General features: G+C 38.5%; 1 protein-coding gene and 1 non-coding gene across 41 annotated transcripts in view; both read left to right on the forward strand.

The window, feature by feature from the left end:
- The window catches only part of Zbtb20 (zinc finger and BTB domain containing 20), a 758,704-nt gene that overhangs the window by 248,386 nt on the left and 486,528 nt on the right, over window positions 1–23,790 (forward strand). For 36 of the 40 annotated variants that reach the window (XM_030249219.1, XM_030249208.1, XM_011245985.3 and 33 more), the window contains one exon: window positions 22,823–22,869. The exons of the other annotated variants lie outside the window; for them this stretch is intronic. The gene's annotated coding sequence lies outside the window, so the exon portion shown is untranslated. The remainder of the gene's footprint in view (window positions 1–22,822; window positions 22,870–23,790) is intronic. 40 annotated transcript variants of the gene reach the window in all.
- On the forward strand, window positions 2,159–2,265 carry Gm25873. The gene has a single exon (XR_003952044.1). It is a non-coding gene; the product is annotated as a U6 spliceosomal RNA (small nuclear RNA).

The raw sequence follows: 23,790 nt of genomic DNA on the forward strand, positions 1-23,790 counted from the left end.
GTTGAGTGTGTCTGTGTTTGTTCTGCTGGCCAGGGATTGGATGGCCTGGCAGTGACTCCATTCAGTTTTGTTTCCTGTAGCCTTTCCCATCAACAGTAACAATATCCACATCCATATATACTCGTATTTTGAAGATGTATGTAAGAAATGTTAACGGTTAATGAATCATAAAGCACTATATAAGAACTATATAAAAGCACTCTCTGATGTTCTTCCAAGGTATAAAGTCTCTAATGTCCATTGAGGTAGAAATCAGTAGAATCAGATTGTTGAAATTATGTGGTTACTAGGGGGAAACAATTAAAAATTAGAAACAAAAGTATTTAGAAAGTCAAATGTCTGTGGTACCATTTTTTAACAAAGCATCCTGGTTAGAAATGAGTAACGGCATTAGGAGCTCCCACAGATTGTTCTGCAGTGTCTCAGTTTCTAAACCTACATTAGGAATGTAAGACAACCAAGCTGCATTGAAGGAAACAATTGAGTCTTTTTGAAATCCAGGAACTATAATACTATGTGACCCTCCTATGCAGTATGTTTGATTTTGTGATCCATTTATTGAAACCACATCATCTGCCAGATTCTATATAGATTTAATCTAATATTTTCTTCCTGACATTACTTGTTCACCTCAGGAATATTTAACAAGGAACACAAGACCCAAGACTGAGAGCTAGTATTCAGACTTTCTTTCTGACTCCCAGACTGCTCTCTCTCTTCACGATTACTCTGTGAAATCCTTCATAGAAGACTTAAGCAGTGCAAGTTACAACAAATGGGACAGAGGGTCTGTGCAAACACACCAGAGAAAAAGGAACAGGGAGAGAAATTGTTTCTTCTAAAGGATTCACTGAGAACAGTCTCATATTGTGTTGGATACACTTCTCTGGACTCCTCTATTATTTTATAGTATCCTAGAGTCTTAGTTAAGGTTTCTATTGCTGTGCTTATACACCATGACCACACCCATGGCAACTCTTATAAGGGAAAACATTTACTATGGGCTGGCTTACAATTCAGAGGTTTAGATCATTATCAGCGTGATGGAAAGCATGGTGCTGGAGGGTTACCTGACAGTTCTACATATCGATCCACAGGCAGCATAAGTAGACTGCCACACTAGGGCTGGCTTGAGCATGTAAGACCTTAAAGCCTACCTCTGCACTCATATGCTTCCTCCAACAAAGCCACGCCTACTCCAACAAGGCCACACCTCCTAATAATGCCACTCGCTATGGGCCAAACACATACATGAGTCTATGTGGTCATTCCTATTCAAACCATCACACACAGTATTTTCTATGGTTCAGCTTTTATTAGTCCTGATTCTGTTCCGCTTTACAAATAACTTTCCATACATTTCTTCATTGTGTACTCACAGAAAACTTATATGTGAACTTAAGCAGAGAAAGAAAGTAGTACCCCTCCTGTTTTACAGACTAGAGAAATGAGTTCCTGTAGATTAGATTATTTGCCAGAACAATCTTTGTTTAGTGACAGAAAGAGCTCAGTATCCCAGAACTTTTTATTTATTTTATTAGGTATTTATTTCATTTGCATTTCTAATGCTATCCCAAAAGTCCCCCCATGCTCCCCCACCCACTCCCCCCACCCTCCCACTCCCACTTCTTGGCTCTGGCGTTCCCTGTACTGAGGCAGATAAAGTTTGCACGACCAATGGGCCTCTCTTTCCACTGATGGCTGACTAGGCCATCTTCTGATTCATATGCAGCTAGAGACACGAGCTCCAGGGGGGTACTGGTTAGTTCATATTGTTGTTCCACCTATAGGGTTGCAGATCCCTTTAGCTCCTTGGGTACTTTCTCTAGCTCCTCCATTGGGGGCCCTGTGATCCATCCAATAGCTGACTGTGAGCATCCACTTCTGTGTTTGCCAGGCCCCGGCATAGTCTCACAAGAGACAGCTCTATCAGGGTCCTTTCAGCAAAATCTTGCTAGTGTATGCAATGGTGTTATTTTAAAAATAGTTTTGGAGGCAGGGAGCACAGAGAGTGTTGTTGATACCTTCCTCAGTTAAGTGCTGCTTTATGTTTGGACTCAGGGTATCACAGGGACCTAGAGCTCACCAAACCAGGCAAGGTGAGGGATCTTTTTGACACCTTTGTTTCCAGCCATCGGATTATATAAACACTTAACACGTGCTCGCTTCGCCAGCACATAGACTAAAATTGGAAAGATACAGAGAAGATTAGCATGGCCCCTGGTCAAGGATGACACGCGAATTCGTGAAGCATTCCATATTTTTATTTGAAATGTAAATGAAGAAGATATCTAATAAAAAATTAAAAAAAAAACAAAACAAAACTGCTTAACACCTTGCCAGGCGCATGGATCCTGGGAGAGAACTCAGGTCCATGTGTATACATGACAAACACTTTACCAATGAAATCCTCGCCTGAACCACTTGCCACACAGAGCATACTTTTGCAAGATCAACTCAGTGAATTATTTGAAAAAATATAAAATCATATTAAACCTTTCCAGTTTAATGTTTTAAAGAATTTTTGAGCATAGGGCCTAAAGAGAGAATTCAGTGGTTAAGAGCACTGACTTATTTCAGAGGGCCTAGGGCCAACTCCCAGCCCCTACGTGGCAGCTCACAACTGTCTGTGACTCCAATTTTAGGAGATTTGACAGTCTTTTTTGGCTTCTGCAGGTATCAGGCACACATGTGATGAGCGGATATATATTCAGGCAAAACACTCACACACGGGCTGAAGAGATGGCTCAGCAGTTAAGAGCACTGACTGCTCTTCCGAAGGTCCTGAGTTCAAATTCCAGCAACCACATGGTGACTCACAACCATCCATAATGAGATCTGATGCCCTCTTCTGAGGTGTCTGAAGACAGCTACAGTGCACTTACCTATAATAAATAAATAAATATTAAAAAAAAAAGTTAGGACACAACTTAGCCGGGCCGTGGTGGAGCACAACTTTAATCCCAGCACTTGGGAGGCAGAGGCAGGCGGATTTCTGAGTTCAAGACCAGCCTGGTCTACAAAGTGAGTTCCAGAATAGCCAGGGCTATAAAGAGAAACCCTGTCTCGAAAAAACAAACAAAAAAACCACTCACACACATAGAAAAGTAAATACATGTTTAAACAGTTAATTAGGAAGGTTATTAATATGGAATGCTTTATTCTCCTATTATAAGAAAAAGAAATGGGGTAGCCAATCTAGAGAGTTAGGCACTGAAGGCTGTTTTGCATCTGAGGTGACTCTCTAGATACTGATTGACAATCCCCATCTCCTTTGCTATTTGTGCTTCTAGAAACACAGCCTGGTTTTCTAGCATCATCTGGAAGCCTGGTATAGCAGTGGTTTTAAAGAATCTCCTGATTAAATGCAGATATGTTTATGAAAACAGTGGTACAGGGTTCCAGGAATGTGGATGCTACAGTTGACAAGAAATGGCCAAATACTTAGTTGAGAAAAGGGTTGGAGAAAGACCAATAATTAAAATTGTGTTTTTTACCAATTAAGAGGAAATAAAATAAACAGGAAATGTCATTCTTTTCATCTCTTCCTGTGTAACAATCAAACAAAAATGAGACATATCCAAACTTTTTTTATTTGGAAGACAGGCAAAATCAAAAAGCATAAACCATATACTACTTTGTTGCTCTCTTCCCCCTCCCTCTCCTTACCTTCCCCTTCCTCGCCTCCCACCCCATGCTCCTCTTCCTCCCTCTCCTTCTTTGGTACAGCATTGATAGAGTTAATTCATTGTATAAAAGAAATAGAATGGAACCTCTTTTGGATCTCCACACAGCTTAAAAGAAGGCTTAAGTAACATTAAATAGAGATAGTCCACATGTATAGCAGGAAACAGTGCAGAACATAATGCAGGTTTTGTGTAGTGGCATAGAAATAGAAGACATTGTGGTCTCTTAAAATTGAAAGGTCAAAAGTTAGGTATGCAGAATCAGAGAGATGGTGACAACAAACAGAAATGAAGCTGGCTGAGAGAAATAAGAAATAGAAGAGGAAGCAAAGCTATTACCAGAGCCAAATTGAATAGTAGGAACAAAGAGTTGGGGAAGGAGGAAGATACTTCAAACATATACTAGAATTATGATGAGAAAATCATTTAAGTTTTAAAATGTATGGAAATGTGGCTTAGTGATAGGGCATTTGGCTACCATGGCAAGTCCGTGGGTTCAGTCTCCAGCACTAGTTTATTTATTCAGTCCCAGCAATACTGCCAAGAATAAACTCTTTCAATTAAGTTTATTTTTTAAAGAAACATTATAGAATTTACAGTGAAATGAGAACATGTGAATATAGATAAAATACCGTTCAGAATCCATAAAGTTAGCTAGTCTGACTACTAGAAAAAATTAAAATGAATGCATTACATTCAACTCAGCAAGATGGGTGCAGGAAAAAATAACAAGAATCTGCAAAACAGGAAGGAGAATTTTGTTAAAATAATTTTGTAAATTATAAATAAGAAAATTAAAGAGGATACATTAATAATTCAGAATTTATTTTCTTTTTAAGAGAATAAAAAGCTAAACAATCTAGTATCAGTTGACAATTACTAAATTATAAAAAACACCTACAAATACATAAAAGTAAAAAGAGAGTGGAGAATTAACTCAAGAAATGAATTAAGTTTAAGCTTAATATAACATTTTCTTTAGATTAAGTTAAAACTTTCAGTTTAAATTCAGATAAGTGAATTTACATAAATAAAAATCACCAAAGAGCTACAAAATAAGTAAGAAATTCATGTTGAAGAACTACCACCAAATATATATGTACCTGTATATATACATACTATGGCATGTACGTGTGTGCATATGTGTGTGAGTGAGTGTGAAAAGAGTGAGCTGTCCTTCACAGCTCCCTTTAGGATGCAGTGTCATTACACATAGAACAATATGGTCTTCTTCCTACCTGTTTGTTTTGCTCATGGTTGTGACAGTGGCAGAGCCCGTTTTCTGCTAACTATATGAGCATTGTTATATAGAGGAGGTTTGGAGGCTCTCGCCTAGTGTTTGCTAGGTTAGAGGAGGAAGTGATTATCAGTACCAGCTATGGTCGTGCATAAATTTCTTGATCATTAAGTTTTGTTTAATTTAGAAGAACATAATCTATAACCTAGAGATAACTACTGTCTTTGAAAACTACCATAGTGTGAAATATAAAATTATACTTTTACTTAATGATAAACATTGTCTTCTTTGAGTGGCACTTAAAATTGAGAAAATATTTAAAACCGACCATACTTGTATAACTCAGCATATTTATGTTAGCTATAATTAAGAAATAAAGAACAAGCCATACAGTAGTGGCTCACACCTTCAATCCCAGCACTGGTGTGTCAGTGATAGGTGGATTTCTGAGTTCAAGGCCAGCATGGGCTACAGAGTAAGACCCAGGATAGCCAGGGTTACACAAAGAAACCCTGTCTTGAAAAACAAAACAAAATAAAGCAAAACAAACAAACAAAAAGAACAAATAACAAAAATTAGTTTATACAGTCATGAGTAAGATAAGTGGTTTGCCTTTATTTTCAATTTTAGAAGCATTTTGGTTATATCTAATCATGGTTAAGGATAAAATATGTCCAAGATATTGTTTATGTTCAAAATATTGAACTAGTTTCTTTGTAGTCAGTTTTATTTTGAATATATAAACAGTTGTATAGAAATAAATTATATAAAGTTTCAAAGATTGCTTAAGTTGAATATGCAGGACAAAACCTCAGGGTCTTATACTTAAAGGGAATATTGATTTATGTTAAATTTTAAAGGAATTGATTAGATTATCCATGTTGCCTGGTTAACACAGCAGTCTTGTGCTCTTGCCACAGATTGCCTTTAAAAAAACGCAGTGAGGGTTTTCCTAGGGAGCCAGTGCCTCTGAGTTCTTATGACACATGTATTTTTTTAACATCAAATTTAATATTTTGACAACATATGAACCACATGCGAGTACTTTGTCTACAGGTTTTCTGTTGGGCAGGTGCCATCTGTGGTTGTGAAGCCAAGTGTTCTTCTGGGGCAGAATAATCGAATCAGAGTTAATGGGGTGACCATCTAAGCAGGGCTCTTTGTCATTAAGGTCCACTCTTGTGATAGTAGCACATTATCCCACTGATTGGATTTGTAGGAAGGCATCCACCTGTGGCCCATGTTGGCAGACAAGAGACTGACTGCAGAGGCAGCCCCGGCGAAGGAGAAGCAGGGGGTAGCTGTCCTGGGCAGCAGAGGCTTTGGCTGGAAAGCCACACTTGCAGGATGGCTTAAGCAATACAAGTAGGTGCGTGACTCCCATGGTATTTGGTTCATGTAGGTCCCAAAATAAAGCAACCAAAAGCAGAGGGTTAGATTCTGTGGCATTGGAAAGGAAGGATTTATCTTGAACAAGTGAAAAGCAAAAGCCTGGGGAGACCCACAGCCAGCTGATGAGACAAGATTTAAGCACATGGAGCCCTTTACCTCCATCTCAGGGATGATTTTCTGTTTGGATGAGAGCTATTGTAAGAATTTCCATGTCTGTTGGGGGCACTGAAGTTCTCACAGACTATGGTAAACACAATTTGGCTCACACGCTCTCATAATCAGGCTGACTTGCAGTGAAACAGAGAGTGCTCTATAGCTGTGCCAGGCCTCTAGCAGTACCAACTGTTAAATAATAAACAGGCCCTGTTTGTTGGCAGCCTCTTCCCCTCCTGCCAACACGGAGTGCCCATTTTCTGGGTTTACCTGCCCGCATGTGTTCAGACACTCAGAACAGTGTGTGTGTTGTGTGAGGCAGTGATGGCGTGAACAAATCAGTCTACATCTAATCTGCTTAGTTTATTATTCCCTCAGGACATCGGGTAAGCTAGCAGACATGCAGGGCTTGGGCAGCACAAACAATGGCCGTGCTGTTGTTCTAGATAATGTTACAGGCTTTGAAGAGGGCACTAGCTAATTGTTTTTCTTACGTTTATTTTCTCTTCCTGTTCTTTTTGTATTGGTTTGGTGGAGTATGGATTAGGGAAAATGAGAATGAATCTGCCAATGAGATACTTTACCTCAGGAAGTTAGAAAGTATCTGGGCTGGTTATGTTATTTCACTGGCAAGATGTCTTTGTTTAATGTGCATTGAGTAGTGAGTCATTCTGGAAGTACTTTCTCAAGTCCCACAAGGTACAGATAACCCCAGAGAAGATGCCCACACTTGGCTCAGTGGGTGTGTCACACTATAACTAAAGCATCAAAGTCCATGGTGAGGTCAGACTTCTTCCCTATACCATCACTAAGTGCTATGGAAGGGCAGTGTAAGTAAGATCCAGTTGGAAGCAGTATCCACCTAGTCTCCTTCATGCTCCAACCACCACCTCCCTTTCTCTGAAGGAAAGATTCCTACATGTCCTCTATACAGTCACTGTGATGTTCTTCTCCCAGGAAAAGTCCCTTGATAATGTTAGTTTTACAATGCTGCTTTGGCCAAATGAATTTCATATGTTTCACAGATGTAGTGCTCAAAAATAGACTCTTAAAATTCCCACACCCTCTTCAACCCCAGCAAAGCCACGATGCTCATCGCTAGGAGTAAGCTTTGTATGTTTAGGCCTAAGTGACACATTTAAGTGGAGTTCCTAAGCAGCATGAAGGGTAACTATGAAGCAAAAGATATTCATTCATTCATTCATTTCCCCCCCCCCCAACCGCCTTTCTTCTTTCTCATAAGTTAAGTGAAAAGAAAGACCTTAACTTTCTTCTAATGGCAATATCATTATGAAAAATAGCCTTTGTTAGACGTTTCTATTATAATCCATTTGTTTAAAATTGTCATTCACATTCCCTTGTAATGATGGTTCCCACATGATGAAGCTCTTCGTTGATTGGGAGAGCAAAACCATTTGCTTGCATGAAATGAAATTTCATTCTCAGATCACTAAATACGGGCTACACTGTGGAGTAATCATTCAGTCTTTTTGACTAGGATATTTTTAGATCAAAAGTAAATAGTTGGATGACAGGCTCTGGTGACAGCACAGTCTGTGGAGGTTCAGAGTGTTGGGCTGTGATATCCAACCCAGTCTTCTCTGGATTTATCCCTCAACAGTATGCAGTGGAAGCTAACTTTTATTTCTTTTCATTAAAAACTCAAGGACCTCTTTTCTCACTATCTTTTGAAAAAGACCTTGCTAATTCAGCCTAAAACTTGTAGTTCTCCTTAAATTTACATTTATTTTGAGAATTAATTTTTAAAATCTTACCAGTATATTCTCAGTACTAGGCTGGAACCCTGAGCCTCTTGCATGCAGAGCTCTTCCTGTGAGTTATCTCTCCTCCCTATATTCGGTCTGCTCTTGACCATGGTGACCTATACAGCATTCACCTGGAATGGTTCAAAGAATGGCACAAAATTCATAGGGAAATAGTTAATTAAGGAAGGGGGAGGGCAAGCCTAGACCCCCTAACTGAGGAGCTTTTGTCCTTAATGGCTTCCAGCACATGGGGAGTCAGTTTTCACTAAAGATGTGGCTTCTGACTTGTGGGCCTGTGAATGGCCTGACAACCCTGAGTATGTGGGCGGCATGAATTGGATAAGGCGAGGTAGTTATAAATGCATATTTGAGAAAAATGAATCAAACTTGGAAGGGTTTGGGGAAGTATGGTTTGGATCTGGGTGGATCAAAAAGCATTGTAGAAAATTATTAATGAATTAATAAAAATATTTGTGAAGTGAGTGGCACTCTATGACAAGGAATTGGGTTTACTGTTAGGTTACTATTAGTAAGTGGCACTCTACGGCAATGAGTTGGGTTTACTGTTAGTTTGCTATTAGTAAGTGGCACTCTATGGCAATGAGTTGGGTATACTGTTACTTTCCTGCTGTAGCTTCATTCTTCTTGTGATAATGTTTTCAAAAGTGTCATCCAATCAAATTAGGGCCAGATTAATTTGTCTTTATATAAATCAATGTTTTATTCTTTTCTACTTGGCCTTCCAACCTACAGGCCTCAGAACTCCACCAAACCCCTGAATGGGAGTAGTCCCTAATAGAGTACTTCTCCAGCCCCAAGCTCAGGAGCGTTCCTGAGTTCCAATGTCTAATTTGCTGTGAACAGAAAGGGAGATGCCACAAGTTTTTCGGATCGTCTCTCAATGAATAAATAAGGTCAAAGAACAGCGTTTGTGTTGTGATCGGATATGTAGGCATGCATGTTTGTAGGTACACATGCCCCTACCACTATTTGTTCTACTCTATGATATGTTTGATATAGAACACATTTCACACTTGTCTGTTCTGTGCTTGTAGAACTGCCAATCTATAGTTAAGGTAACAACTGTTCCTAGTGGTTTAGTTGCTCAAATTCATGAAAATCAGACTGGCTATTTCTTTTTTCCCCCATTTATTTTATTTATTTATTTATTTATTTATTTATTTTTATGTATAATTTTTCTCATGTGTTTATTTCCTTAAGCACCTATATAAACACCCATGTATCTAGAAGTCATATAGTTTTTTATATACATTTCCACTGGGCCCTTACTTCCTAGAGTCAGCATTTAAGCAGCTGTGGAATAATAAAATACATTCTCTTATTGCTCATTAGGAAAAAATGTTTACTACCTGATTTAGTGATTTTATAAGATTATTTTTGGTATACTGAATAGAAAAACCATACATGGTTACAGTTGGCTTTGGGTGTTGGGAAAACAGGATTGCTGGAACAGCACTTAAATAAAAGGAATAGTGCTGACCTACTTAGAGAAATTAATTATGAAAGAAAAATAATGGATTATAGTAGCAGATAATGGTTCTGGGGCTGCTGCTGGTTGAAATCCATCCTGAGGCTTATTTATAATTGGCACAATTAGAGTTTTCGAGAATTGAGCAGCCTTGATTTATTTACAAGGGTTCACGCAGGACTTGAGTCAGGGGGAATGAAAGGGACCGAGGTAGAGAAAGGGTTTACTGCTTTAAACGTCAGTTCTGTAGAATTTCAAATTCAGATGGCAGGGTAGGTAGAACATACCATCTCCAGAGATATAATGTCATGTTCTTAAATGCCAGGAGATTTTAAAAATTTGGGTTCTTTCTTGAAGAACTAGTCTTCATAGTAGATCTGATAAAAAGCTGAATTGTACTTTGAACTTAAGAACATTTTGCTTTCTAGGATTCTGTGAACTAATTTTCTATAATATGCAGTTTCGTACTTGTTCATTTGTTTGTCAGATATTTAGTGTGTGTCAGATCCTGTTCTATACACTTGCAATCTGTAGTAACAAATCAACTGTGTTATTTACTAAGAAACGATAAGAGTATGATTTATTTGTAAGCCATAAAAAAGAACAAATGAATAGGCTACATTTTATCATCATTAAAATTTGTATATTTGAAAATATTATTAATATAATAAAAAATAAAATACATGCTGTACAAAAATATTTGCAAAGAGTTTATTCGAGAACTTTTCAAAATGCAGTACATTAAGAAAATACATACTGTGCTCAACAGTCAATAGATTTTGATCACAAAAGATATTAACACATAGAAATATGCTCAAGTTTAGCATCTATTAGATAAATTGCATGCTAAAGGCTTGAGACACTGCTACACATGTTTTGAAGTGTTTGAAATTAAGAAGAGTGACCATACCAGGTGTTTGTGAGAATGTGGAAAATCTGTCAAAAAGTAAAATTATCTGGAAATAGTTTGATATCTTTCTCTAATAAAAAATGGAAAAAAAACATAAATAAAAAAATCAAACATACATTTATTGGGTAATCTGGCATTTTCTGCTATGAAAGAGCAAGGAAAGTAAATGTTTTTATTAGAATTATACACAGATGTTTCTAACAGCTTTGTTTATATGAGATAAAAAAATTAAACAACCTATATGACCATTCAAAGAAAGAGATAAACAAACTTTAATGTAAACGATTACCACAAAATAACAAATTGGGCTGAATTATTGCTACATGGATAATTCTCAAAATAATATATGGAGTATAGGAAAGCAAAGTAAGTTCACATTGCCTGATACTATTTATATATTCAGTTTTAGGGTAATGAATGATAATAACTCCACACTTTTTAGGGGTGATGAGTAACTGTTATTTCATTGCGGTGCTGGCTTCAAGGGCTAATCAATGTGTCAAAGCATCTAAAATTTTATACTTGAACTCTGTGATTTAATCTTTATCAAGTTTACCTTACAACACTGTTTTTTAAGGGGAAAGAGAAGGGGGGAAGAGATGTAAATTATATCCAAGAAATGACAAGTAGCAAATCCACATAGTACATTAGGTACTAGTCTGGAAATGTTCATAGTGTCCCCTTTATTGCTGAAATAATTCCATCCATGTACAGTTTCCTTGGGGCACTTCCTCATCTATGACAACTACTTTCCATGCCTCTATACCCTCATGCCCGAGAGCAGGTGGGGAATCCTACATTTACTCTATTTCTTTCTCCACTTGTGCAATTATATTTAAGAGCCAGAGAGACTGAAGGAAGTGGGATTTGAAGTGCAGTAGAAAACTATTTGCTCTGAAAATTAAGAAGTCTATGAAGATAGCCTTAACCTTTGCAGCATTGGAAGACCCTGACCACTTTGGATCCCTGAACACATTACTTTCTCCAATACCTGTAGTCTATTTCTGAAGTTACCATATCCTTTCCACCTTGGACTGTCTCTAAGTACTACTGCCTTCTCACTTTTTTCCCTTTTTTGGTTTTTCGAGACAGGATTTCTCTGTGTAGCCCTGGCTGTCCTGGAACTCACTTTGTAGACCAGGCTGACCTCAAACTCAGAAATCCACCTGCCTCTGCCTCCCAAGTGCTGGGATTAAAGGTGTGCGCCACCAAGCCTGGCACGTTTTTTTCCTTGAATGACCATTATCCCTTCCAAACTAACCTATGTGCCAAGTTAAACTCTTCCTCTCAAGTAAAGTCTTCCCTTTAGGATTGCCATGTAAATGTTCATAAGGTGCTTCCTTCTCAGCATCTGCTTGGGCCCACATGCACCTGTTCCTTAGTCTTTGATCTTCCTTGGAAGTATGTATTTGATCTCTTTCCTCTCTATATATCAAAGCTATATCCATAGTTCAGAGAGCCATCTAGTTTTACCTAAATTTTTGCAATAGTCACTTTTTATTCTTCATATTAATCTTGCAACCCAGTCACCGTCTCTTCCAGAATGACTCATGTCTTTCCCTCATAGCAGCTTAAAAATATTTGGATATTTTTAAACATTCTTCATTTTCATTTCTTCCCCTTTGTGTTCACTTCTCTGAAGTAAAACAATTTATAAAGTTAATGTTACAACTAATTTTCTCTGAGATGCCTTTATTGATTTCCTAACTAATTAAATTTTCTTACATTGCACTTCTGTAGATGTAAGCTTTATTTATTCGTTTACTTATGATACAGTCTTCTAACTCTCAAGTTAGCCTCAGACTTGCTGTGTAGTTGAGGAAAACCATGAGAGTCTGATTCTCTTCATTCTGTATCCCAAGTTTTGGAGTTGCCATTATGCCAATTTGTGTGACTCTGGGTTTCATGCCCAGGGCTTTGTGATTGGTAGGTGTGTTTTACCAACTAAGCCACATTTCCAGCCCAATATGGTTTATTTTCACTGGTCACTTTACCTAACACTGTTTTTTTTTTTTTTCCATTTTTTATTAGGTATTTAGCTCATTTACATTTCCAATGCTATACCAAAAGTCCCCCATACCCACCCACCCCCACTCCCCTACCCACCCACTCCCCCCCTTTGGCCCTGGCGTTCCCCTGTACCGGGGCACACAAAGTCTGCGTGTCCAATGGGCCTCTCTTTCCAGTGATGGCCGACTAGGCCATCTTTTGATACATATGCAGCTAGAGTCAAGAGCTCAGGGGTACTGGTTAGTTCATAATGTTGTTCCACCTATAGGGTTGAAGATCCCTTTAGCTCCTTGGGTACTTTCTCTAGCTCCTCCATTGGGAGCCCTGTGATCCATCCATTAGCTGACTGTGAGCATCCACTTCTGTGTTTGCTAGGCCCCGGCATAGTCTCACAAGAGACAGCTACATCTGGGTCCTTTCAGTAAAATCTTGCTAGTGTATGCAATGGTGTCAGCATTTGGAAGCTGATTATGGGGTGGATCCCTGGATATGGCAGTCTCTACATGGTCCATCCTTTCATCTCAGCTCCATACTTTGTTTCTGTAACTCCTTCCATGGGTGTTTTGTTCCCACTTCTAAGGAGGGGCATAGTGTCCACACTTCAGTCTTCATTTTTCTTGAGTTTCATGTGTTTAGGAAATTGTATCTTATATCGTGGGTATCCTAGGTTTTGGGCTAGTATCCACTTATCAGTGAGTACATATTGTGTGAGTTCCTTTGTGATTGTGTTACCTCACTCAGGATGATGCTCTCCAGGTCCATCCATTTGGCTAGGAATTTCATAAATTCATTCTTTTTAATAGCTGAGTAGTACTCCATTGTGTAGATGTACCACATTTTCTGTATCCATTCCTCTGTTGAGGGGCATCTGGGTTCTTTCCAGTTTCTGGCTATTATAAATAAGGCTGCTATGAACATAGTGGAGCATGTGTCCTTCTTACCAGTTGGGGCTTCTTCTGGATATATGCCCAGGAGAGGTATTGCTGGATCCTCCAGTAGTACTATGTCCAATTTTCTGAGGAACCGCCAGACTGATTTCCAGAGTGGTTGTACAAGCCTGCAATCCCACCAACAATGGAGGAGTGTTCCTCTTTCTCCACATCCTCGCCAGCATCTGCTGTCACCTGAATTTTTGATCTTAGCCATTCTCACTGGTGTGAGGTGGAATCTCAGGGTTGTTTTGATTTGCATTTCCCTGATGATTAAGGATGTTGAACATTTTTTCAGGTGCTTCTCTGCCATTCGGTATTCCTCAGGTGAGAATTCTTTGTTCAGTTCTGAGCCCCATTTTTTAAGGGGGTTATTTGATTTTCTGAGGTCCACCTTCTTGAGTTCTTTATATATGTTGGATATTAGTCCCCTATCTGATTTAGGATAGGTAAAGATCCTTTCCCAGTCTGTTGGTGGTCTTTTTGTCTTATAGACAGTGTCTTTTGCCTTGCAGAAACTTTGGAGTTTCATTAGGTCCCATTTGTCAATTCTCGATCTTACAGCACAAGCCATTGCTGTTCTGTTCAGGAATTTTTCCCCTGTGCCCATATCTTCAAGGCTTTTCCCCACTTTCTCCTCTATAAGTTTCAGTGTCTCTGGTTTTATGTGAAGTTCCTTGATCCACTTAGATTTGACCTTAGTACAAGGAGATAAGTATGGATCGATTCGCATTCTTCTACATGATAACAACCAGTTGTGCCAGCACCAATTGTTGAAAATGCTGTCTTTCTTCCACTGGATGGTTTTGGCTCCCTTGTCGAAGATCAAGTGACCATAGGTGTGTGGGTTCATTTCTGGGTCTTCAATTCTATTCCATTGGTCCACTTGTCTGTCTCTATACCAGTACCATGCAGTTTTTATCACAATTGCTCTGTAGTAAAGCTTTAGGTCAGGCATGGTGATTCCACCAGAGGTTCTTTTATCCTTGAGAAGAGTTTTTGCTATCCTCGGTTTTTTGTTATTCCAGATGAATTTGCAAATTGCTCCTTCTAATTCGTTGAAGAATTGAGTTGGAATTTTAATGGGGATTGCATTGAATCTGTAGATTGCTTTTGGCAAGATAGCCATTTTTACAATGTTGGTCCTGCCAATCCATGAGCATGGGAGATCTTTCCATCTTCTGAGATCTTCTTTAATTTCTTTCTTCAGGGACTTGAAGTTTTTATCATACAGATCTTTCACTTCCTTCGTTAGAGTCACGCCGAGATATTTTATATTATTTGTGGCTATTGAGAAGGGTGTTGTTTCCCTAATTTCTTTCTCAGCCTGTTTATTCTTTGTGTAGAGAAAGGCCATTGACTTGTTTGAGTTAATTTTGTATCCAGCTACTTCACCGAAGCTGTTTATCAGGCTTAGGAGTTCTCTGTTGGAATTTTTAGGGTCACTTATATATACTATCATATCATCTGCAAAAAGTGATATTTTGCCTTCCTCTTTTCCAATTTGTATCCCCTTGATCTCCTTTTGTTGTCGAATTGCTCTGGCTAATACTTCAAGTACTATGTTGAAAAGGTAGGGAGAAAGTGGGCAGCCTTGTCTAGTCCCTGATTTTAGTGGGATTGCTTCCAGCTTCTCTCCATTTACTTTGATGTTGGCTACTGGTTTGCTGTAGATTGCTTTTATCATGTTTAGGTATTGGCCTTGAATTCCTGATCTTTCCAGAACTTTTATCATGAATGGGTGTTGGATCTTGTCAAATGCTTTTTCTGCATCTAACGAGATGATCATGTGGTTTTTGTCTTTGAGTTTGTTTATATAATGGATTACATTGATGGATTTTCGTATATTAAACCATCCCTGCATCCCTGGAATAAAACCTACTTGGTCAGGATGGATGATTGCTTTAATGTGTTCTTGGATTCGGTTAGCGAGAATTTTATTAAGGATTTTTGCATCGATGTTCATAAGAGAAATTGGTCTGAAGTTCTCTATCTTTGTTGGATCTTTCTGTGGTTTAGGTATCAGAGTAATAGTGGCTTCATAAAATGAGTTGGGTAGAATACCTTCTATTTCTATCTTGTGAAAAAGTTTGTGCAGAACTGGAGTTAGATCTTCTTTGAAGGTCTGATAGAACTCTGCACTAAACCCGTCTGGTCCTGGGCTTTTTTTGGCTGGGAGACTATTAATAACTGCTTCTATTTCTTTAGGGGATATGGGACTGTTTAGAAGGTCAACTTGATCCTGATTCAACTTTGGTACCTGGTATCTGTCCAGAAATTTGTCCATTTCGTCCAGGTTTTCCAGTTTTGTTGAGTATAGCCTTTTGTAGAAGGATCTGATGGTGTTTTGGATTTCTTCAGGATCTGTTGTTATGTCTCCCTTTTCATTTCTGATTTTGTTAATTAGGATTTTGTCCCTGTGCCCTTTAGTGAGTCTAGCTAAGGGTTTATCTATCTTGTTGATTTTCTCAAAGAACCAACTCCTCGTTTGGTTAATTCTTTGAATAGTTCTTCTTGTTTCCACTTGGTTGATTTCACCCCTGAGTTTGATTATTTCCTGCCGTCTACTCCTCTTGGGTGAATTTGCTTCCTTTTTTTCTAGAGCTTTTAGATGTGTTGTCAAGCTGCTAGTATGTGCTCTCTCCCGTTTTTTCTTGAAGGCACTCATAGCTATGAGTTTCCCTCTTAGAAATGCTTTCATTGTGTCCCAAAGGTTTGGGTACGTTGTGGCTTCATTTTCATTAAACTCTAAAAAGTCTTTAATTTCTTTCTTTATTCCTTCCTTGACCAAGGTATCATTGAGAAGAGTGTTGTTCAGTTTCCATGTGAATGTTGGCTTTCTGTTATTTATTTTGTTATTGAAGATCAGCCTTAGTGCATGGTGATCTGATAGGATACATGGGACAATTTCAATATTTTTGAATCTGTTGAGGCCTGATTTGTGACCTATTATGTGGTCAATTTTGGAGAAGGTACCATGAGGTGCTGAGAAGAAGGTATATCCTTTTGTTTTAGGATAAAATGTTCTGTAGATATCTGTCAGATCCATTTGTTTCATCACTTCTGTTAGTTTCAGTGTGTCCCTGTTCAGTTTCTGTTTCCATGATCTGTCCATTGGTGAAAGTGGTGTGTTGAAGTCTCCCACTATTATTGTGTGAGGCGCAATGTGTGCTTTGAGCTTTACTAAAGTTTCTTTAGTGAATGTGGCTGCTCTTGTATTTGGAGCATAGATATTCAGAATTGAGAGTTCCTCTTGGAGGATTTTACCTTTGATGAGAATGAAGTGTCCCTCCTTGTCTTTTTTGATGACTTTGGGTTGGAAGTCAATCTTATCAGATATTAGGATGGCTACTCCTGCTTGTTTCTTCATACCATTTGCTTGGAAAATTGTTTTCCATCCTTTCACTCTGAGGTAGTGTCTATCTTTTTCTCTGAGATGAGTTTCCTGTAAGCAGCAAAATGTTGGGTCTTGTTTGTGTAGCCAGTTTGTTAGTCTATGTCTTTTTATTGGCGAGTTGAGACCATTGATGTTAAGAGATATTAAGGAAAAGTAATTGTTGCTTCCTGTTATTTTAGTTGTTAAAGGTGGCATTCTGTTCTTGTGGCTGTCTTCTTTTAGGTTTGTTGAGGGATTACCTTCTTGTTTTTTCTAGGGCGTTGTTCCCGTTCTTGTATTGTTTTTTTTCTGTTATTATCCTTTGAAGGGCTGGATTCATGGAGAGATAATGCGTGAATTTGGTTTTGTCGTGGAATACTTTGGTTTCTCCCTCTATGATAATTGAGAGTTTGGCTGGGTATAGTAGCCTGGGCTGCAGTTTGTGTTCTCTTAGTGTCTGTATAACATCTGTCCAGGCTCTTCTGGCTTTCATAGTCTCTGGTGAAAAATCTGGTGTAATTCTGATAGGTTTGCCTTTATATGTTACTTGACCTTTTTCCCTTACTGCTTTTAGTATTCTATCTTTATTTAGTGCATTTGATGTTCTGATTATTATGTGTCGGGAGGAATTTCTTTTCTGGTCCAGTCTATTTGGAGTTCTGTAGGCTTCTTGTATGTTCATATGCATCTCATTCTTTAGATTTGGGAAGTTTTCTTCAATAATTTTGTTGAAGATGTTTGCTGGACCTTTGAGTTGAAAATCTTCATTCTCATCCACTCCTATTATCCGTACGTTTGGTCTTCTTATTGTGTCCTGGATTTCCTGGATATTTTGAGTTAGGATCTTTTTGCATTTTCCATTTTCTTTGATTGTTGTGCCGATGTTCTCTATGGAATCTTCTGCACCTGAGATTCTCTCTTCCATCTCTTGTATTCTGTTGCTGATGCTCAAATCTATGGTTCCAGATTTCTTTCCTAGGGTTTCTATCTCTAGTGTTGCCTCGCTTTGAGTTTTCTTTATTGTGTCTACTTCCCTTTTTAGGTCTAGTATGGTTTTGTTCATTTCCATCACCTGTTTGTATGTTTTTTCCTCTTTTTCTGTAAGGACTTCTACCTGTTTGATTGTGTTTTCCTGTTTTTCTTTAAGGACTTGTAACTCTTTAGCAGTGTTCTCCTGTATTTCTTTAAGTGATTTATTAAAGTCCTTCTTGATGTCCTCTACCATCATCATGAGATATGCTTTTAAATCTAGGTCTAGGTTCTCAGGTGTGTTGGGGTTCCCTGGACTGGGCGAAGTGGGTGTGCTGGGTTCTGGTGATGGTGAGTGGTCTTGGTTCCTGTTAGTAAGATTCCTCCGTTTACCTTTCGCCATCTGGTAATCTCTGGAGTTAGTAGTTATAGTTGACTCTGTTTAGAGATTGTTCTTCTGGTGATTCTGTTACCGTCTATCAGCAGACCTGGGAGACAGATTCTCTCCTCTGAGTTTCAGTGCTCAGAGCACTCTCTGCTGGCAAGCTTTCTTACAGGGAAGGTGCGCAGATATCTTGTATTTGGACCTCCTCCTGGCCGAAGAAGAAGGCCCAAAACAGGACCTTTCTCAGACACTGTGTTGCTTTGGCAGTTCCCAGGTGGTACAGACTCTCACCTAAGCAGACTAAATTCCTAAATTCCTTGGAGTCCCGGGACCAAGATGGCGACCGCTGCTGCTGTGGCTTAGGCCGCCTCCCCAGCCGGGCGGGCACCTGTCCTCCGGTCCAGAAGGTGGCCGGCTGTCCCCGGCCCACACAGGGTGCTGCCTCAGCGCCTCTGTGCTTCTGCCTGTTCCAGAAGCTGTCAGGTTCTCTGGCGCACCCTCTCACCTGTTCAGACTAATTTCCTAAGTTCGGCGGGTCTCGGACCAAGATGGCGACCGCTGCTGCTGTGGCTTAGGCCGCCTACCCAGCCGGGCGGGCACCTGTCCTCCGGTCCGGACGGTGGCTGGCTGTCCCCGGCCCACCAAGGGTGCTGCCTCAGCGCCTCTGTGCTTCTGCCTGTTCCAGAAGCTGTCAGGTTCTCTGGCGCACCCTCTCACCTGTTCAGACTAATTTCCTAAGTTCGGCTGGTCCCGGACCAAGATGGCAACCGCTGCTGCTGTGGCTTAGGTCGCCTCCCCAGCCGGGCGGGCACCTGTCCTCCGGTCCGGAAGGTGGCCGGCTGTCCCCGGCCCACACAGGGTGCTGCCTCAGCCCCTCTGTCAACACTGTTTTTAAAAACAAATTATATATTATTTTTAAGCACTAAGTCTAGTACCAAACATGATACCTCCACATGGAAATTGATGAAACATTAAATGGTTTGTTAAATGAGTGAATAAAGAAATAATTTATATGATTTTTGTGATAGAAAAGCTAATTTGTTACATTTTTAATTTGTTTGTAAGCTGGTTAATAGATTTATTTAAAAGTAAACTTAATTTTCACTTGCATAGCTTTAGAAAATGTATATGTTAGTGGAGAATGTGACATTTATTATTTTCTTTTACGGAGTGCCTAAATATACTTAAATTCACATATTCTCCTAAACATGTATTATTTCTGTATGGTTAGAAACTTCTAAAATCCTTTCTTCACACTTTTGGGTTGTACAGACACCATTGTGGTTCTTTGTGGCTGCTGTGCTTTACAATAGTAACCCTCTTCTGATTCCTGCCTGAAGATAACCTAGTATTGGTATCTCAACCCATGCCTCCTCCCTTCCTTATCATTAGCCTCTGGAAACTCCCATTCTACTCTCAACTTCTGTAGGATCAGCTTTCTTATATTTCCTATGGAGCAAGCTTTCTGCCTGCTGTATTTCACTTACATAATGATCTCCAGCTATCCAGTGACATCCATGTTTTCACCATTGATTTGAATTCTTGCATTTACAGTTAAATGGAATTCTCTTGTTTATATTTATTTATTATACTTTTAAAAATCCACTCTGTAGTTACTAGACTCCTGTTTGTCTCTATTTCTGAGCCTGTGTGAATTGTGCTTTATTGTACTAAGTGAAAGACATATAACCATAAGTGCAGAACTCACATAGTTAGTGTTTCTGTAGCGATGGTAGCAAGCTGCACTCTCATGAGCAATGTGCAGGGGGTCTCCTTTTCATGATCTTCTCACCAGAACTTATCCTCAGTCTTTTTGAGAATAGCTATTCTTACTGAAGTAATTTCTAAAAAACAAAAAAAAAAAAACAAAACAAAAACAAAACGAAACAAAGTTTTACAATTATTGAATGTGTCTGTGATGCCAGTGTATGACTGTGGGCACACATATGTCATAGACTGTGTGTGCATGTCAGAGGACGACTTTCAAGAGTTGGTTCTCCCTTTCCACCATGCAATGCTTGGACGGAGCACAACCTGTCAGGTATGCAGCAGGCGTACCTGTTTACCTACTGAGCTGCCTTGCTGACCCTTGTTGTGGTTTTGATTTCCATTTCCTGATAATTGCAACATAGAACATTTTCACATATCTATTAATTTTTTTCATCTTTTGTGAGATATAAATTCATGTTTATTGTCCATTTGATTTTTTTCTGTGTCATTTCTTTTGCTGAAAGGAAGCTTTCAGGTTGGTGTTACCATATTTATTTGTATTTGCTATTGTTTGTAGTGCTTCTTGTGACATACCCGGAAAATCCTTGCTAATCCCAATGCCCAGAAACATTTCCTCTTGTTCTGTGCTAGTAGTAGTTTCTTTTAGTAATTAGCCTTACATTATTTTTTAACTCAGTTGAGTTAATTTTTATAATCGGCAAAAGGCGGGACTCTAGTTTCCTAGTTTCATTGGTCTGAGTGTATAAACAATTTTCTTAGCACAATTAATTTTGCCAGTGAGATCATCTTTGTCAAGAATCAGCTTATTTGGCTATGTGGGTTCTGGACCATTCACTTATGCTAATGCAGTTTCACAGAGTTCTGAAGAGTACAGCTTCATAATACATTTTAAATCAGATGATGTGCTGTTTCCTGATTTTTTCTGACATTAGCTTTGCAGTTGCAATGTTGTGTGTGCAAGCATGTGTACGTGCATGTGTGCATGTGTGTATGTGTGTGTGTGCACACACATGCAAGCAAGTGCTTTCATATAAGTTTTAAGGAATTTTATAGGTCTGTGAAGACTACCATGGGTATTTCAATAGGAATTGCACTAAATCTCTTGATCACTTTTGATAATGTGTACATTATAAAAATATTGGTTCTATGAATCCATGAACATAGTATATTTTCTCATATTTATATGTTCCTTAATATCTATCTTCAGTGCCTGTAATTTTGTTAATAGATATATTTTATTTCTTTAGTTGAATTTATTCTTAGTTATATTTGATGTTATAAATTTAATTGCTTTTATAACTTCTGTTTCAATAATTTGCTATTGATGTAGAACAATTTGATTCTTACACATTGATTTTTCCTCCTGAAATTTGATATCATTATATATTATTTCCAATAATTTGGAAAGTTTTGGTAGAGTCTTTTCCTATGTATGAAATAAAATCTTTTGCAAATAGTGACAACTTTAATTTTCATGGAGCTTCAGTTCCTAACAACATTAGTTCTTAGAATTTTTTTTACCTTTCTTATATGTCTTTTGAGTAGCTATCATTAGATTCTCTACTTTGTATACTTAATAAATGATTCTAGAATCTGAAATGCCTGAATTGCTTAATTCCTGTATTATTGCTCTGGTAAATTACTGCTATCTCATTCATTTTTTTTATGTTTTTATTAGGGATGACTGAAAGTACCCATGTTTGATTTGGATCTCTGTGAAAATTATTGTACTATTTTCAATTTTATGATGCCAACAATTAAGATAATTCTGGTACTACATTTTGTCCCTATATATGTCTAGCTTATATCCAGGCCAACAGCAAACATTGTGTCTTCATCCATTACTTATGTATTATAAACTAGGTAGGATAATAGAGGTTAGACAAGAAAAGAATCATACAGAATATGGTCCATGTAACACGTAAGGAATTTCTAAATATTGTAGATATTCAATTTGAACAAAAGGTTCAAACATTTGATAAACAAACAATGGTGAAACATTTAAAATTATACAGTCAATTCACACATAAATCAGTTTCTTAGGCTCTAATAAATCCTTGCTAAAATATTTGTTGACTCTTAAGGAAAATAGTACTTTTTAATTGCATAACTCATTTGAGTTTATTATCAATAAAATCATTGAGTACTTGATATAAAGCAGAATATTTTTAACAAATTTAATTTTGTTATTTTTAATTTATGGGCACACTTGTGTGTCTGTGTGAATATGTGTATATGAGTACAGGTGCCTTTGGAGTCGAGAAGTGGATGTTGGTTCCTCTGGAACTGCAGATGCAGGCTTTTGTCAGGCCTCGGATTGGTGCTTGAGACTGAACTCCAATATTTTCTAAGAGAGCTATTTGGTTTGAAACACTAAGCTATTTCTCTAGTCCCTAAATCAGAATACTATTGGCATGCCTACAGTGAAATACTTCACAGGAGGACAGGACTCACAATGATCCTGCAGGGGAAGTTACCAACGTCCTACTTACTGGGAACTTAAAGATCACAGATGAAGAATAACCTGTTCGAGACACATAACTAGTACAGAGAAATCCCAGGTTCAAACTTCAAATTATGTCACTCAAATATTCTCCTTTTATTTTTCTAGGTTATAATATTATTACATTATTTCTTTCTATGCTTTCCCTTTTCAATTCATCCCATAATACCCCTTGATTTTTTTCAAATTCATGCTCCTTTTTCATTAATTCTTGTTACAGTAACACATGCGCACACACACACACCCTATTCCATGTGTATAATGTTACTTGTATGTCTGTTTTCAGGAATGGCTGTTTGATATTGGAAAACCAGTTGGTGTGCTCTTCCTTGGGTAAGACTATTTTCCCCACTCTCAGCATTACTTGGTTGCCTGCAATTCTTTGTATAGGGTTGCAGCCTAGTGGGATTTCTCCTGTCCATTTTACCATTTCTGTTGTTTATTTCCTGGTTAAGCTCATGTCAATGGTTCTACCTACTGCCTCCTATTTTCTCTCTTAGGCAAATTCTTATTTGTTTGAGGTATCTTGCTTTTCTATGGTTGCTTTAATAAGTGAACATTACTTTAATGGCCCAAACCATTAGAAACTTGTTCTTTCGAAGCCGTGAAACCAGTAATGGAGATTAACACGTTGGCAAGGCTACACTTTCTCTCACATTGTGTGAGAGTCTTTTCTTATTTTCTCATCCTCTGGTGGTTCCAAATATTTCTTGGCTTATAGATATTTATTATAATCTCAACTTAGACCTCAGTCTTCAGATGGCCTTATGCCATCCAATTGTCTTTTCCTCTTTTGGTACTTATATGAAGGTGTCATTAGAGATAGAGTACACCTTGGTAATGTAGGATACTCTCATCTAGAGATGCTTAGTCCAAGTATATCTGAAAAGGCCCTTGAAATTAACTAATAATTTTTGTACATGTGGTGTGTGTGTGTGTGTGTGTGTGTGTGTGTGTGTGTGTGTGTGTGTGTGTGTTTGTGTAACCATATGTGTACTTGGAGTCTGGAGAGGACAAAGAAAGAAGGCTTCCCATCCCTGGAACTTCCCATCGCCTGGAACTTCAAGTCCCTTGGAGTTGCAGATGCATTTGAGCCATCATGTGGGACCTGGGGACCAACCTGGGCCAACTCCTGGAGTAGAAAGTTAACATCTGATGAATCAGCATGAAGGAAAAGGCACTTTTTAAAACTGTGAACAGAGCCACAGACTCTGCTCAGGTTATGATTTGAGCATTTCTTCTTTAGCGCTTCAA

The sequence above is a fragment of the Mus musculus genome, chromosome 16, assembly GCF_000001635.26.
Source record: "Mus musculus strain C57BL/6J chromosome 16, GRCm38.p6 C57BL/6J".
Classification (NCBI taxonomy): domain Eukaryota; kingdom Metazoa; phylum Chordata; class Mammalia; order Rodentia; family Muridae; genus Mus; species Mus musculus.